Consider the following 18,680-nt stretch of genomic DNA (forward strand, 5'->3'; position numbering starts at 1 on the left):
CTGGGCTCAGGCAATCCTCTTGCCTGGGCCTCCCAAAGTACTGGGATTACAGGCTTGAGCCACCGTCCCTGCCTAGCTTGACATCTTATAAAGTTCAAGAACTAGGCCAGGTGCGGTGGCTCATGCCTGTAATCCCAGCACTTTGGGAGGTGGAGGCAAGAGGATTGCCAACCCATGGGTTCAAGACCAGCTTAGGCAATATAGTAAGATCTCATCTCTACAATAAATCGAAAAATTAACTGGGCATGGTGGCACACACCTGAAGCGGAAGGATCACCTGAACCCAACAGGTCAAGGCTGCGGTGGCCATGAGCGTGCTATTGCACTCCAACCTAGGCAAAAGAGTGAGACTCCGATTGAAAAAAAAGAAAGAAAGAAAGAAAGTAAATCAGAGAGGGAAAAGAAATTCACCTCCCCAAGGTAGAGGAGAGGAGGCCAATGCTAGGAAAACATGGCAGCCATAGCTCAAAGAGCTTAGCAAAGCAACGGCCTCTGATTGATTTTGATATACACTAAAGTTTGAGAAGTACTTGGCTTTAAAAATGTGATGTAGGGGTTATAATCAATGAGTTTCTATTAAAGAGTTGATTGACAAACAGCGCTTCAAGCAACTTTCTATTTATAATTTGGTTGTAACATGTTTATACCAAATATATATGTGTATGTGTATGGGCTTCTGATATGTCCCTTCCCTATGGTGGTAATTTTTCATGGTAAATTAGTAAAGCATCTTTGGATTATGGTTTACTTCCTCATATGGCTTGTTTAGGAGAGAAATTAAGTATTCCGGGGTATTCCATTGTAAATTAGATATGCTTTATAGTGCATCCACCTGGACTTCATGTATTTTAATAAGTCTGTCAGAACCTTAATTCTTGGAGATTGACCTAGACAATCTCTGGGCTTTCAAAATGAAGGCCAACTGGTTTATTAAATTGAAATACAGTTTGCTGGCTGTGATTCCTGGCTCTTAACCCATTAACCTGTCCTAGTACTTATGCTTTTTCCCTTTCTATCTCACCCTCCTTATTTCTACTTTTTTGTGTGAAAGATTTAGAGGGACCAAGATTTTATTTGTATGTTATTGCTAAGTTCCCTACCTAGTATTTTTATTGATTTTTTCTAATTATAAAAGTGATACATTTAGAAAACACTTTAAATATATAAAGGAAATAAAAATCAGCTTTAATTCCTCCATTCTGAGAGAAAATATTTTTTTTAAATAATGTATATTTTTCTGTCTTCGTCTCTTTTCCCATCCCCCAGTCAAAAACTAGATCAGTCCCCTTGTTATATTTTCTCATGACATTATGTATATTTCCTTTATAGGATTTACTAGATTATCTATTTAATGTCTATCTTTTAACACTAAGACTGTAAGTCTAGTATTACTAGGTAGGGACCTTATCTGTTTGTCCATCACTTATACAATCCTCAACACCTGGCATTCAGCAGCTGCACAATAAATAACTGATGAATAAGTAAAATACATGAGCTTACTAAATTGAAATATGATTTATACTGGAGCTGAAAGAAATATAATAGTTTATCATCCTCCTTTCAAATAAAATTGAGAAGAAAGATAAATCCCAAGAGGTACCACATATGAAATTGTTGCCAATCGATCGTGTTTTTTAATTTTAGTGTTTACTCATTCCTAGTGTTTCAATTTTTCATCAGACATGCATTCACTGTACTGCAAGTCAATCAGTAGAGAAAGACAGATAAACTAGGTGACAAGTATCACAAAGGAAATACTATGAAAACACCAATGGAAATAACTAACAGTGACTGTCTGAAAGGATCTTATTGTATTATTGTCCACCAGAGAATAAATGGGAAATCTTTTTCCCGTTTGCTGGGGTTCACTAGGTAAAATACAAACAGTAAAAATACTGTATTGATGCTTTTAATTTCAGTTATTGAATTTGCCAGTAATTTGTAGTTTCTTAGACATACTTATTTGACCCACTAGAGGGCAATAAGCCCTTAAATAAACAGAATTTAATAAACAAACTCTCTTTAAAAATATAGCCATTAGTGCTGGCACAATTCATTTAGAAATGAATACCAATATTCCCTGCTTATTTAAGTTTTTCATGTATTGGTAAATTGTCTACCCAATTAAATAGTAAACTTTTTATTTTTAGGACAGAAAGTCTTATTTTCACTTAATACAGTGTCCTAGTCATATTACAGATTTACTCTATTTTCTAAAGTTTGAATTTGACAACAGTTGTGTAAAGCATATGATTTGATGAATGTCCACACAGTTATGGTACAATATAGAATTCTATTTCAGGGCCCTAAAGAGGGTTAGTCCCTGTTACAATACGACCAAAATTAAGAAAAAATTAGAAGTGAGGATAAAATGTAAGTAATGATTAAATAAATATTAAACAAGCTACTATATACGAAACTCCTCTGTGTACTTCATGTGCAAATAGAAGATTATTTTGTGAATTGGTAAAATTGTTTTATATGTAATGCTAATGGCAAAACTGACTTAAGAAAACTGAAAATCATGAAGAAGATTATTAATAGCTGAAGTTCAGATTGACAGTTTTTTGTCTTAGCACTGGAAATATAAACAGATGGTCCTTCTGAGATCTTTCTCTGGTTCCAGAAAAGAACTTATTAAACAGATAAATTTAATATAATGTGATAAATGATAAATTAAAAAGTAGAGTCATTTAACTTAATCTGGGAAAGCATCCTGGAGAAGACCCCTAAGAAGGATCTTTAAAAATAAACATTAGCCACTAGAATGAAAGTATATTTTAGAGAGAAGAATGAAAAAAAGCAAAGGTACAGCATGCAAACATACTGTGAAGGTGGGGAAACAAGGAACACTTTTTTTCTTTCTTCAGCATAAATTACTAGCACATAAAGAGAAAGGGAAAATGTCAAGAGAATGAGCATTCGGGGAAATAAAACCAAATAGACAATGGGATAGAATAGACAAACTATAGGACTATAGAGGTTCACTAGTATAAGGTGCAGAGTTATGCTAGATTATTATGGATTTCACCCACAGTACATGGCTCTTAACCCCCATAGCCCTTGTTAAGATCTTTTGTAACAATGTTGGGTGTGTAGGGCCTCAGGGGCGAGCCTCAAAAAACAAATTTTTTCCACTTTCACCTGTCCCAAGGCAGAATCTAATTATAGGCCTTAAGAGTCCCACCCCAGACGCTAAAAGAAGGAGTGCTGACATCATGTAGCTTCCACAAAAACTCAAGAGGACAAGTTTTGAAGAACTTCTTGAGAGCTGAACACGTGGAGTTTCCTGGAGGTTGTCATACCCAGGGAGGGCATGAAAGCTCTGCGCCCCTTATTCCATACCTCACCCTACACAACTCTCCATCTATATTCTTTGTAATATCCTTTGTATTTATTTTTTTGAGTCAAGAGTCTCACTCTCACCCAGGCTTGGAGTGCAGTGCCGCAGCCACCACCACCACCACCACAACCTCAACCTGCTGGGCTCAGGCTATCCTTCACTTCAGTCTTCCAAGTAGCTGAAATCAGAGTTGTACACAACTATGCCTAGCTAATTTTTAAGTTTACTGTAGAGACGAGGTCTCACCAAGTTGTCCAGGCTGGTCTAGAACCCGTGGGCTCAGACAATCCTCTCACCTCTGACTCCCAAAGTGCTGGGATTACAGGAGTGAGGCACTACTCCAGCCACGATATCCTTTATAATAAACTGGTTAATGTGTTACCCTGAGTTCTGTGAGCTACTCTAGCAGATTAATTGAACCCAAAGAGGGGGTCGTGGGAACCCCAACTTAAAGCCAGTTGGTCAGAGTTGTTCCAGAGGCCTGGACTTGCACTGGTGTCTGGGATTGGGAACAGTTCTTGGTGTTATGGTCTGAGTAATGCTCGGCTGCTCTCCCTATATACCTATAAATCAAAGGGGAAGGGAGCTAGTAGAAAGAAGTTTATTTCTGAATTTGAACCCAGGGAGGAGAGCTGTACTCAAGGAACTTAAGTTACAGCTGCATTTTACATTTGGATGGTGACATTTAGAGTAAAGGAAGTTTACAAGGCCTAAGACATCTTGCATTGCAAAAGTTACTCAAATCACAAGACTTAGAATTACATTGATACTATATTGTTCCAACCTATGACTATTAAGAAAGGGAGTAAAGTAGAGATTTACATCTTTGGGCATAGTCTACAGGGAAGTCAAGGATCCCCTGAGGCTGCTACTTATTGGAAGTGGACAGAAGACAAAGGGACTCTCAGTATTGTGCTCAGGAATGTGCAAGAGTGCCTGAACCCTCGCCATGCCCCTTTCTAGGGGCTGTGGCAATATGGACGGACATTAGCAGGTCTATGTATCATTGGAAACTGAGCCCTCACCCTATGGGATCTGACCCTACCTCCAGGTAGATAGTGTTGGAATTGAATTGGAGGACACCCAGCTGGTGTCCGCTGCTTGGTAGTGAGGAGAATATCCCACATTTGGCCATTGAAGCCTTTTTCTATGCTGATTATTGTTGTGTGAGCAGAGGGGAAACTTGGTTTGGGAGAGTTGTCCTTAAAGGTATAGAAAAAAAGAAGAAAAGCCATCCTTTTTTAGTTAATAAAGACTTTTTAGGCCTTAAAATGAAAAAGGAAGACAATCATGGTGTCATGGCATGTTACTATTCAGCTATAAAAATTTTCTTAAATTATAAGATTCTATTTATAGTTTTTCACCCATTTAATAAATGTCTATTATGAACTTACTATATGCTGAGCACTATTCTAAGCAACAGGGGTTGAAATGGAGAACAGGATAGACCAGGTCCTGGTCTTTTTTTTTTTTTTTTTTTTTTTTTAAGCAGGATTTATTGAGAGGACAAAGCTCCCACAGTGTGGTGGGGGGGCACACAAGGGATTGCCTGGGTCCCTGTCTTTATGAAACTGTCAGACTAGTGGGGTGAGGGATGGGGGTAAGAACAAACAAAAATTAATTAAGCAAATGTATATATAGGATGACCACATTAGCATAATTAGTACTAGGTGTTGGATGCCAAAAACTAGAGAAAGGAGGTGTCTACTTGAAATAAAGTGGGACTCTCTGAGGGGATAATATTTAAAGAGGTTTATTCTGAGTCAATCTGAGTGACCATGGCCCAGAATACAATCTCAAGAGGTCTTGAAAACCTGTGCCCAAAGGGGTAGGGTTATACCTTGGTTTTATACATTTTAGGGAGACAGAAGTTACAGGAAAAGACATAAATCAATGCATGTAAGGCATACATTGGTTTGGTCCAGAAAAGCACTTGAAGTGGAGGTGGGAGGGTAATTTACAAGGCATAGGTGGATTTAAAGATTTCCTGATCAGTAACTGGTTGAAAGAGTTAAGCTTTGCCTAAAGAGTTGAAGTTTGTAGAAAGGAAAGCTTGTGTTAAGACAAGGGGATTGTAGAAGGCAGGGTTCTTGGTATGTAGATGAAGCCTCTAAGTAGCAGGCTTCAAAGACAATAGATAATAAATGTCTCTTTTGGGCCTTAAAAGGCATCAGAATCCTAATAAACCTCTCCTGGATCTGGGAAAGACCTAGAAAGGGAAGAAGATTCTCTACAGATGCAAATTTTTCCCACAAAAGATGACTTTGTAGGGCCATTTCAAAATATTTCAAAGACATGTATTTTGGGGTAAGATATTTTTATTTTCTTCAGGGCCTGCTACCTGTCATGTGAGACTATACCAGAGTCAGGTTGGAATTTGATATCTTGTTGCCAAAGATTCTGTTTTGTCAGTCTTATGGTTGCTATTTTAGTGTTAATGCTTCCTCACTTGCACCTAAACTCCAAAAGGGAGTTGGCATAGTGCAGCATTTTCGGCCTCTCTTCCCATCATGACTGGAATTCAGTTTTTCAGATTTTCCTTGGCTCAGAGGGAGTCTGTTCAGTCAGTTGGAGAGCTTATGGTTATATGTTTGGTTTACAAAAGTAAGGACAAGGAGATCAGCAAGGTCTAGTTGACCCGGGACCTCACAGACCATTGTAAAGTATTTTAAATAACAGGATTTTTAAACTGTTAGGAGATGGCATTTTCAGGAAGGAACTTTGTTCTATTTTATCTCCCCTAGCTCACTGGTAGGTGTACCTCCATGCTATACCCCACCCCAAACTGGATTTTAGAGATATGAAGGGAAGATTTATACATTTTATCATTTGTTGTGTTAACTAAAAGTTATCGGAGGCCTCTGTTTTGTACCAAACTTCTTCACTAGTCCCCAAGCAGTCCACACTAAAAATCAAAATGGAGTCATTTATACCAAAAGTTCTACCTCACCAAATCAAAACTAAGTTGTTATCTGACCTTCCTAGAAATCAGGAAAGAGAAATAACCAAATTTCCCAAACATGACAGTTTAGTCAGCATGATAATAAAGATCTCTCTGCCTTTAATCCTTACAACAAAAAGTAAGCTGGTGTTAAGCAATTACTTCTATTGTTCTGTTTCCCTGTGTCCATCTTACAAAAAAAATAACTTTGAAATGACCAATCTGCTTTTTGATCTTTGTTTCTACTTTTTTTTTTTTAGCCCTTCTTGGTCTGTAAAAACAAACTTCTCTCTGCTCAGCACCTTGGAACACTTATTCTACTTTATGAAATAAAGTGTTGCCCAGTGATAGAATCATAAGTAAAGCCAATTAAGATCTTTAAACTAGATTGTTGTAACTTTGTCTTTTTTTTTTTTTGAGTCAGAGTCTTACTCTGTTGCCCAGGCTGCAGTGCAGTGACACACTCATGACTACCACAACCTTGACCTGCTGGACTCAGGTGATCCTTCCGCCTCAGCCTTCCAAGTAGCTGGAACTACAGGCATGCGCCACTACACCCAGCTAATTTTTTTATTTATTGTAAAGATGAGGTCTCGCCAAGTTGCTCAGGTTAGTCTCGCACCTCGGCCTCCCAAAGTGTTGGGAGACCCAGGCAATCCTCTTACCTCAGCCTCCAAAGTGTTGAGATTACAGAAGGGAGCCACTGGGCCCAACCTAATTTTGTCTTTTGATAGTTGCAGTGGCAGTGAGTTTGAGGGTTAGCACCATCATCAATTATCTTTGCTAGATCTTCTAGATAACTTGCTGCAGCTTCTGCATCAGCACTTGCCTCTTCACCTTGCACTGTTATGTTATGAGATGGCTTCTTTCCCTGAACTTCATGAACCAAGCAACTTCTGCTAGCTTCTGACTTTTCTTCTGCAGTTTTTCCATCTCTCTGAACTTTCACAGAATTGAAGAGAGTTTGGGTCTTGCTCTGGATTAGGCTTGAATTCAAGGGAATGTTGTGGCTAGTTTACTCTCCTATCTAGATCTCTAAAACATTATCAGCAATAGAACAGTTTTACTTTATTGTCATTTGTGTGTTCACTAGAGAAGCAGTTTTAATTTCCTTCAAAAACATTTCCTTTGCAATCACGACTTGGCTAACTTTTTAGCACAAGAGTCCTAGCTTTTGATCTCTCTTGGCTTTCAACGTGCCTTCGTCACTAAGTTTATTTCTAGCTTTTGATTTATGTGAGAGACATGTAACTCTTCCTTTCAGTTGAACACTTGGAGGTCATTGTAGTGGTATTAATTGGCCTACTGAGTCTGGAAATAGGGAGGCACAAGGAGAAGACTGGGGAGGAGCTAGTCAGTGGAGCAGTCAAAACACACACAACATTTTTATATTAAATTCACCGTCTCATGTGGGTGCAGTTTGTGGTGCCACAAAATAATTACAGTAGTAACATCAAAGATTACTGATCACATGTAACAGATATAATAATAATGAAAAGGTTTAAAACATTGTTAAGAATTATCAAAATGTGACAGGCATAAAGTGAACATATGTTGTTGGAAAAAATGGTACCATTAGACTTGCTTGATTCAGGATTACCACAAATTTTCAATTTGTAAAAGTGCTATCATCTGTGAAGCATAATAAAACGAAACATAGTAAAAGGAAATATGTCAATACTATATTTTTTACTTCTCTGATATATTTTCTACAAGGATCTTAAAACGTTTTGAGCTCTCCTTTGACCATGCTTTTTCTGTTGACAAGAATCTGAGGACTTTTTTTCCCTTTCAAGATGTGTAAAATATGCACACTGAAATCTAACAAAGCAATCTTTTAGCTAAAAAGAACCATTTCTACTAGTATAGGTCTTTAAAAGATCATAACTTTATGTTCAGATTGAGCATCCCTTATCTGAAATGCTTGGGACCAGAAGTGTTACAGATTTTGGATCTTTATTTTGGAATAATTGCATATATATAAAATGAGATATCTTGGGGATAGTATCCAAGTCCAAACACAACATTCATTTCTGTTTCATATATACCTTATACACAGACTGAATATAATGTTATACAATATTTGTAATAATTTTATGCATGAAACAAAGTTTCTGTTATCTGCTCGTGTGTGTAATTTTCTACTTGTGGCATCATGTCCATGTTAAGAACTTTCAGATTTTGGAGCATTTCAGATTTTGAATTTCCAAATTCAAGATGCTTGTAATTTCCTTCCTATTAGTGGTAGACACAAGTTCTACATCTTCTTATAAATATGTGAAAGAAGCTAAATGATATCTTTCCTAAATTACTGGAATGAAACATTAATTTGGAAACAGAATATAAAGATTTGCTTGAGCCACTCTGTTTTACAAAGTTTCTGCCAGGCATGTTGGCTCGTGCCTATAATCCCAGCACTTTGGGAGACCAAGGCGAGATTACCTGAGCCCAGGGGTTCAAGACCAGCCTGGGCACTTGGCAAGACCTTGTCTCTATAATAAATCAAAAAGTTAGCCGGGCATGGTGGTGTGCGCCTGTATTTCCAGCTGGTTAGAAGGCTGAGGCAGAAGGATTGCCTGAGCCCAACAGGTCAAGACTGTGGTGCCCATGAGCAGGCCACTGCCCTCCAGCCTGGGTGACAGTGAGACTCTAACAAAAAAAAAAATATGAAGTTTCTTTCTAATAATACTTTTAATTAAGCAGAAAAAGAAAATTTTCTGATATATTGACACTACCTTCACTTTTAAAGTGGAAAAAAAGACATCTCTTGACTTTGTAGTGGGAGTTATGTAATTCTCCTAAGAAATGAATGTGGACATACAATGAAAGATTTTTCATTCATTTCAATGGCTATTTTGTTTTGTAGGCCACGGTGTGAACGCATGAATAGAAGAAGAAAAATTTCTTCTTGCCTCAGTACTTGCTCTCCAGAATTCAAGTTTTATATATCCATCATGTCAAAAGTGCTTCTCTCGGATAATTTTAGTCTCCAAAAGGTAAAAATAAAACCTGTGAGCATGAGAGAGGGAATACCAGTGTAAAGACACATTTCCTATGGGTCAAGGGCAAGTAAGGACCAAATCCACCATACCCAAATATTAGATTCTTCTATAAATCCCACAACAGAATTAGCTGATAATCCTCTATTACTAAAGAAAAGGTTTTAAGTTACTGCTAAGTCTTTGCTAAATATCTCCACAGAGAACAAAAATAACTTCTCTCAGGGTAAGTCCCAATACTGGTACAGAAACTTGATCCACTTCTGGGATTTCCCTTAGAATAATGCAGAAATCTTTTTTTATTGTTTATTTTTGCATGATGCACAGAATTTTTTTTTTTTTTTTTGAGTTGGAGTCTCACTCTGTCACCCAGGCTGGAGTGCAGTGGCACGCTCATGGCCATCCCAGTGTTGACCTGCTGGGTTCCAACGATCCTTCCGCCTCAGCCTTCCAAGTACCCTGGAACTACAGCGTGTGCTACCGCTCCCAGCTAATTATTTTATTTATTTTAGAGACGAGGTCTCGTCAAGTTGTCTGGACTGGTCTTGAACCCGCAGACTCAGTCAGTTCACTCGCCTCGACCTCCCAAATTGCTGGGATTACAGGCTGAGCCACCGAGCCTGGCCCAGAATATTTTTTAACATGAATAAATAAACTCCCTGAGAGCAGGAATTAAATTATAGTAATCCCTATCCTTCATCAGTTAGAAAGGTATTTGAACTGGAGTCTCACTTTGTTGCCCAGGCTAGAGTGCAGTACCACAATCATGGCTCACTACAGCCTCGACTTTCTGGGCTCAGACAATCCTTCTACTTCAGCCTTCATAGTAGCTGGGACTATAGGTGCAGCTAGTTTTTTTATTTTATGTAGCGATAAGGTATTGCTATGTTGCCTTGATTGGTCTTGGACTCGTGAACTCAAGCAGTCATCCCACCTCAGCTGCCCAAATGCTGGGATTACAGGTGTGAGCCATCATACCTGGCCATAAATCTTTATTATGGTGCTCAGGTGTAGGCCAGATATACTTAGGAGCCTAAGATCTTCCTCTGATTTTTATAGAGTAGAAGTAAGAAGTTAGATTTAGGGTCTCTCTAGAATGCTTTCTGTCTTCATGGAGGAGAGGATAAGGATGTCTAGTAAGTACATAGAAGTATGTAAGAAAGAGTAGAATGTCAGCACTATTTTACTAGTCTTTTTGTCTAGTTAGCATTGAATGGGGAGGCAGAGAGGGATTGGCAGTTCTAACATCTAAACTCTAAGTCATCCTTGCAGTAGTTATAGATCCACCACTCTGATTCGTAAGCTCTAAAGGAAAGACTCTGTTTTTGTTATTTGTCATTAAATGCTTGGCATCCAGATTGTTAAATGATTGAATAAATGACAGTATCATAGTGTCTAGATGGTCTTAGGTTCCCCCATTTTCAGGTTCCTGCTTATTTAAAACAACTACAACCCATAAGCTATTGGCCTTTTATCAGGATCTATTCTTAGAAGCAGTGTGGTGTACGATCCTCACTTAATGTTGGTAGATTCTTGGACACTGCAACTTTGAGAAAAATGACGTATAACAAAACCAATTTTTTTCCTTATCGATGTTATAGCACATTATTTGAGGACCTATGTCACAGTATGCAAGAATGTATCAATGACTTTAAGTGAGGACTTAACTGTTAATGGAACAATTACAGCTTCAAAGAATACAACAAGTTGCACATAGGATCTGACATTCATTAATTATATGATCTGGGGCAAGATATTTCTCTGTGTCTACTCATTTGTAAGATTGGATAGTAGTACCTACAATGTGGGCTAACTGCAAAATTAGCAATAATGTACAGACGTGTCCTAGTACAGTGTATGACTTATATTAGGTATAAGTAATATATACCAATATACCACTTCTAAAATGGTAGCTATTATTATTACAATCTTCTATAAGTATACTTACCTATAGCAGCATATTATGGTGATTAAAAACTTAATTCTCTGGAGCAGATTGCCTGGGTTCAAATCCCAACCCTACCAGTTATAGCTGTGTGGTCTTAGACAAGTCACTTTAATTATCTGAATCTCAAAATGGGGAAAGTAATAATATCTGCCTTCTGGAGTTTTTGTAAGGATCAAATGAGTTAATTTATTTATTTATTTATTTTTTTTTTTGAGTTGGAGCCTTACTCTGTCACCCAGACTGGAGTGCAGTGGCCGCTCCCAGCCACCGCAGCCTCAACCTGCCGGGCTCCGGTAGTTCTTCCGCCTCAGCCTTCCAAGTAGCTGGAACTACAGGCGCGCGCTACCAGGCCCGGCTAATAATTTTTTGATTTATTTGTAGAGATGAAGTCTCGCCAAGTTGGCCAGGTGGGTCTCGAGCCCGCGGGCTCAGGCAATCCATTCACCTCAGCCTCCCAAAGGCGAGGGATTACAGGCTGAGCCACTGAGCCCGGCTCAAATGTGTTAATTTGCATAACATGCTTAGAGCATTGTCTGATACATTATCAGGTGTGAAATATTTTTAAAACTTTTTTTCTAAGTCATTTATTTTAATCCTAATCTGCAACAAAAATTTGAGTTGAACAATAATGCCATTGTTACCTTTTTAGACCGACAATACCAATAGATAACATTAATGAGTTTGTTTTTTACTTTTGAAATTAATGATATATTTTATTTAACACTATCTCCAAAATTAATGAGTGTTTACCATTCACTAGACACTGTGCTAAGCACTTTGTAGACATTATACCTTTAAATACCACCCTATGAAATGGATGCTTTTTTTTTTTTTCTTTTTTTTTGAGTTGGAGTCTCACTCTGTCGCCCAGACTGGAGTGCAGTGGCCGCTCCCGGCCACCGCAGCCTCGACCTGCTGAGCTCCGGCGATCCTTCCACCTCAGCCTTCCAAGTAACCGGAATTACAGGCATGCGCTAACACACCCAGCTGATTTTTTTTTTTATTTATTGTAGAGATGAGGTCTCGCTGCCCAGGCGGGTCTCGAACCCGCGGGCTCAGGCAATCCACTCACCTCAGCCTCCCAAAGGCGCGGGATTACAGGCTGATCCACCAAGCCCGGCTGAAATGAATGCTATTAATAATGCCAGCCTTTAAAGGAGACAGCTGAAGCTTAGAAAAGTTAAGTACCTTGCCACAATTCATGCCGCCAGCTAGCTAGGATCAGAATCATTCAAGCCTAAACAATCTGACAACTGTCTACATTCATAATCACCATATTACCTCCAAATTAGCAGTGGAATTTGTATTCAGAATGACACCTTCCCCTCTCTCACAGCTTAAAATGCCTGGAAAAGGACCTCTGACTGAACCCACTAGGTATATAAAACCCAAAGTACATGCTCCTTGCCTGTGGAAACACAATTCATGGAAATATAACCTGTTCTCTGCATGTTACATTGATAATAAAAAAAAACAATTCCCATAATTTCTGATGTTTATGTGTTCTATTGTTTCTGCTTTCCTTTTACTTAGAATCATGTTTCCAACATAGGGAACAAAAACTCCCCATGTTCATTTCCCCATTGCTGTAGCACAGCAAGTTTTTAACAGGAGTTCCACATGCAAACCTTTACAGATCTTAGAGACACTGAAGAACAAAGAGACTGCACCATAAAGATTTTCTTTGAACCCCAAATCCTTACCTATCATTAGTCATAATAGGTATTTTGTGCTTTATAGAATTAACTTTTATTTTTTTACCTCCAAGATTAGAGCAATGGTAGTTTTCAAACTGTGGGTATTCTGCAAAGCCTTAGGTGGCATAGACATGCTTCTGGAGGGAGATATGACTAGAGGAGTAATAGTAGATAGTGTGAGATGTAAGTAGTGTTTAGGGTCCCCATCTTAGTTTCAGCGAGAAAACTCTATTCTTATCCTTATTTTAGGAGTTCAAGTTAGATTTCATTTGAGGAGGGTTTTTAATGTATAAAAAGTTAGTGTGGTCCTTCATGGGGTGTGTGTGTGTGTGTGTGTGTGGGTGTGTGTGTGTGTGTGTGTGTGTGTGTGTACTCTTACAAAAGAATATGAGCAAGAAAAGGGATTTATTTATCTAGATAAGCTATCCACCCTGCCTAAACAGATACAAATTGCCCTTCTAGACGACTTAATGGGGCGCATAATTTCTTTTAATCTAGAAATCTGTCTCTAACACGAAAAACTTTCTTTTTCTATCTTAAAATGAGAATCATAGCTCAGAGACTACCTGTCTTCTGCCATTCCCAACCATCCATAGAGCTTATATGGTGGGGTACCAAAAAAATATATATAAACATTTTAAGAGATGTTATCTATGTATTACTTTTCAAAGTTGAATTGAATTATGCTAGCAATGTGTAGTATGATGTTTGCTCAAAAGATGGCATTAATCAAATGAATGCTAGTGTCACCATGTGTCAGGCAGGACAATCAAAGAAAATGGCAGAAGCACAGTTGTCGTTTGAGGAACACAAGACCATTTGAAGTGATATTTGAAATTCCAGAACGTAGCTGGACGCAGTAACTCATGCCTGTAATCCCAGCACTTTCAGAGGTGGAGCCAAGAGGGTTGCCTGAGCCCAGGGGTTCGAGACCAGCCTGGGCAACTGGGCTAGACCTTGTCTCTACAGTAAATCAAAAAATTAGCCGGGCTTGGTGACATGTGCCTGTGGTTCCAGCTACTTGGAAGGCTGAGGTGGAAGGATTGTCTGAGCCCAGCAGGTTGAGGCTGCAGTGACTGTGAGCATGCCACTGCACTCCGGCCTGGGCGACAGATTGAGACTGACTCAAAAAAAAAAAAGAAAGAAATTTGAAAACACTGTGGAAATACAACAGTGGAGGCATGAGTATTAAATAAAACCTCACACACCTAACAATTGCATGCACTCGTGATAAGTTTGAGATGCTTGGTACTCTGTGTGATGTGCACGTGGGAAGATCAGAAGACCTCACACAGCAACAAGTCCTGCATTCGTTTGCCGTCATCAGAAGTGTTTGGATGCTGATGGTAGCCACATTGAGTACCTCTTGGAATTGCAGAAGTTGTATTCTTCTTTTGTTAACAGTATATATTGAGTATTAAAATTTTAATGGTTTTTTTCCTTTCTTAAAATGTATACATTTTAATCTGGGTCTGTAAATTTATAGGAAGGGACATTATATAATCATCTAATCTGGGTATTCTTAACCTGTAATCTGTGGATGCATATAGTGATGTATGAATCCACTCCCCCAAAATATGTAAAATACTGTATACTGTGGCCCATGTATATTTTTGGGGGGAGAGTGAGTCCATTGCTTTCATCTGATTTTCAAAGGGTTTCAAAGCCAAGAGAACACTAAGGATCACTTATTTCATTAGTTCTTCTATTTCTGGGCTAAATATAAGTACACTAGAAAAATAAATGAAACCTGGTGTTTTCTTTAGGATCAAATTAAAAAGGCAGGAAATTAGAGCTATTATTTTGGATGGATCTTTCGCTGGTTTCTTGTGAAACCTATTTTCGTAATAATACTAAGGTATTATTTGCTTTTTTCACTCTTTCTTTCATGAGTACTTAATAGAGTTTCCCAGAGGCTACATGACATGTACTATCGCAACAGCTTGAGCAGAGAAGCAGATATGACAATCCAGCTTTTTATTCAGCCAGAGAGTAAAGAGATTTTCAAAGTGTAAAACAATGCCACTCTTACGAATTTTTAAATTTGAGACACATAATTATTTTTAATAAAAATATGTTATTTATGTTAACCATGTAATGAAACTATTATTTTTAATGATAATACTTTTTAGGTTTCTCAATTTTAATTTCTTGCTTTCATTTAATTTCTCATTTTCAATATTAGAAATATAGATATAAGATGAACAAGTTCTATGGACATAATGTACAGCATGGGTGGTAAAAGCTGTTAATTACTTTGATTATGATTGCCCAATGTATATGTATTTCAAGTCATGATATTGTATACCTTGAATATATTCAATCTTTGTCGAGTAAATATTTTGTTTGTTTTTGAGTTGGAGTCTCACTCTGTTGCCCAGACTGGAGTGCAGTGGCTGCTCCGGGCCACCGCAGCCTCGACCTACTGGGCTCCGGTGATCCTTCCGCCTCAGCCTTCCAAGTAGCTGGAACTACAGGCATGTGCCACCATGCTCAGCTCATTTTTCTTGATTTATTGTAGAGATGAGGTGTCACCAAGTTGCCAAGGCTGGTCTCGAACCCGTGGGCTCAGGCAATCCACTCACCTCAGCCTCCCAAAGGCGCGGTATTGCAGGCCGAGCCACCGAGCCTGGCTGAGTAAATATTTTTAAATAAATAAATATAGGTAGAGATTATTCACATAAGCAAAAGGTTTTTGGTATTCTCTTTAGTTTTTAAGACTATAAAGGACTTTAAGACCAAAAAGTTTGAAAACTGCTGTTCTAATGTCTAAAATGACATTTCAGAGACAGGGTGTCTCTAGAAGTTAAGTCAGAAGACTAATTACATGTCTTGTCTATACCCTTGCTTCTGAAAGTATGACTGAAGGAGCATCTGCATCAGCATCACCTGGGAGTTTATTAGAAATGCAGAGTCTTGGACTTTGTCCCAGATTTCCTGAATTGAAATCTTCATTTTGACAAATCCTCAGATGATTTATATGCATAAAGTTTGAGACGTTCTAATGCATATTATGCCATACTAACATTTATTTCAATCTAGGTTTGTTCCTAAAAGGAAAATAACTATATAAATAAATATCCACATTGTGCATATGCATTTTATTAAAGTATATATAATGTACTGTGTAAATGCATTAAAACTTCATAGACAATAGACAGTTTTGTGAGGCAAGATGGTTCATTATTAACCATTTGTTCTCATAGTAATCATAAGGCATCATATAGGAAAGAACTTCCAGATAGGTATTCACATTCTTGGATTTAAGTCATAAATTCAATAACTTTGTCATTTTGGACAAATAATTTAAACCAATTTCTTCATTTGCAAATGAGCTAAATATGTTGTTTACATATCAGAATGAAATAATGTATGTTGAAAACATTTATAAACTATAAAATTCTGATGCATATTCTAAGATTTTTCTAGGAATTTTATATTAGATATAAATATTATTAATGTATAACCTTTAAAGAAATTTATTTTTTTTTTTAATTCTATTTAAAACACTTAGCTCATTTCTTTTCTTTTGTTTTTTGATTCAGAGTCCCACTCTTGCCCAGGCTGAAGTGCATTGGCATGCTCACAGCCACCACAGCCTCAACCTGCTAGGTTCAAGTGATCCTTCCATCTCACCCTTCCAAGTGGCTGGAACCACAGGTGCATGCCATCACACCAGCTAATTTTTTTGATTTGTTGTAGAGATGAGGTCTTGCCAAGTTGACCAGGCTGATCTCATATCCCTGTGCTCAAGCAGCCCTCCTACCTCAACCTCCCAAAGTGCTGGGATTACAGGCATGAGCCACTGCTCCTAGCACACTTAGTTCATTTCACAAGAGTTTGGTACTAATGAGGTTTTTTTATCCCCTACTGAGTCAATTACCTTTATTCTATGACCAAACTATAGCACAGATTTTAGTTTTGGGTAAGGTTTTTTTTTTAATTTCAGCGGTGCATGTGCAGGTTAGTTACGTAGGTATGTTCCACGGAGAGACACTTGTCAAAAGAAGACATACAAGTGACCAACAAGCATGAAAAAAATGCTCAACATTACTAACCATCAGAGAAATGCAGCAACTTTTTTTTTTTTTTTTTTGAGCCAGGGACTCACTCTGTCACCCAGGCTGTAGTGCGGTGTGTACAATCATGGCTCACTGCAGCCTTGAACTCCTGGGTTCAGACAATCCTTCCATTTCAGCCTGCTGAGTAGCTAGAATTATAGGTGTATACCACACCTGGCTAATTTTTGAATTTTTTATTTGTATTTATTTTTTTACAAACAAGCTATTTCTGTGTTTTCCAGGCTGGTCTCAAACTGCTGGGCAATCAATCTTCCCACCTCGACCTTCCAAAGTGCTGGGATTACAGGCATGAGCCACCTTGCCAGGCCCAGTATTTGTAACCTTTGTTGAAAAAAGTCACTTTGAGGACTACAGATTTTAGGCTCCCCCTAGTGGCTATCTGGCAACAATCAAATTTATACTACTATCTTGAACACTATTTTCTATTTGCATTTCATCACTCTTTTTTAAGGCATATCATTAGCAATATGAAAAAATAAAAGTTCTAATTTAGCTGTAAGATGTTTCAGGTGCTTGTTCTGTTTCAAAAGATTTTTGAGACTATTCCTGCCTGCCTATTAAGTAAAGTTAACATGACTGCGAGAAGAAAAAGATGTTTTAAACAGTCAGTTTGCTAAATTTATAGCATGAGAGATGGAAATCAGAGTTATATACATTTCAAACTAGAAAGGAAGGAAACGCTAAGTACAAGTGACAGTAATCATCATAATATTTGATATAATTATGAGGGAGAAGCAGACTGACACTAACTTGACAATATTTGTGCTAGACACTTTATTTTGTCTCTTTTATCCTCCCTAAGCCCTGTATTTTACAGACAAAGACCTCAAGTTAGGAATTTAGTAACTATCAGATAGTGAGTACGTAACAATAGAGTTACACTGTCATGCAGAGGTGCACTTTGTGACTAGGAAAGCCTTTGGTCACAATTACATATTGCCTTAAAAATAAATTGCATGGTTTTCATGTCTGATTTTATAATCTAGTAAATTCTAAGCATATCTTAAAGAAAGTAATTTTCATAATAGTGAGAAAAATGCAGTTTGTTAAATGCTTTTTGTAAAAATGTGTAGTAAATACTCTTCCCCTTATATACACAGTTTTTCTTCAGTTTTCTGTCAGTTTGGTATATATTTCTAACGATTGGGGCTACTTAATTTAAATCAGTAAAGCTAGCTGTTACAAATAGAGAAATGTAAAAGAAGTTCATCTAAATTCAAGAACAACATAAGTTGCATAAGAGCATTTGTACCCCAAATGTTATTTTAAATTTTTACTTTTCTAGATTTGTTTTTCATCGTATAAAAAAAAATTTAATGAACATCTCTATACTTTTTTTGGTACCACTTTTCCAGGTCCAGTTGCCCAAAATGTGGCTCTACTGGTGAATCTGAAAATACCAGTTACAGATACAGACTTTCCTTAAAAGTTGCAGAAACAAACAAATTGTTTGTTATTACTGTATTTGGAAGCTGCTTAGATATATTTTTTGGTCTTACTGCCACCGGTTTGCACAGGTAAGAATATTTAAAGCTTTCTTTGTACTGACTGCCCCTTTAAAATTTGAAGATATGTATTTTTTTTATATTAATCAATATTTTTTATTATGGTTTTGTGGGGTACAGTTAAGGGTTAGGTGTACAATTACGTTTCATTCAGGCACCCTGTTG

General features: G+C 37.7%; 1 long non-coding RNA gene across 1 annotated transcript in view; it reads left to right on the top strand.

Moving 5' to 3' along the window:
- The window catches only part of LOC103254093, a 19,997-nt gene extending 1,517 nt beyond the window's left edge, over nt 1–18,480 (top strand). The window contains exons 2-3 of the long non-coding RNA XR_002481573.1: nt 9,151–9,280; nt 18,366–18,480. This is a non-coding gene — a long non-coding RNA (uncharacterized LOC103254093). The remainder of the gene's footprint in view (nt 1–9,150; nt 9,281–18,365) is intronic.
- The last annotated feature ends 200 nt before the right edge of the window (nt 18,481–18,680 follow it).

Source organism: Carlito syrichta, unplaced genomic scaffold (genome assembly GCF_000164805.1).
Source record: "Carlito syrichta isolate Samal-C Ts95f unplaced genomic scaffold, Tarsius_syrichta-2.0.1 Scaffold69340, whole genome shotgun sequence".
Classification (NCBI taxonomy): domain Eukaryota; kingdom Metazoa; phylum Chordata; class Mammalia; order Primates; family Tarsiidae; genus Carlito; species Carlito syrichta.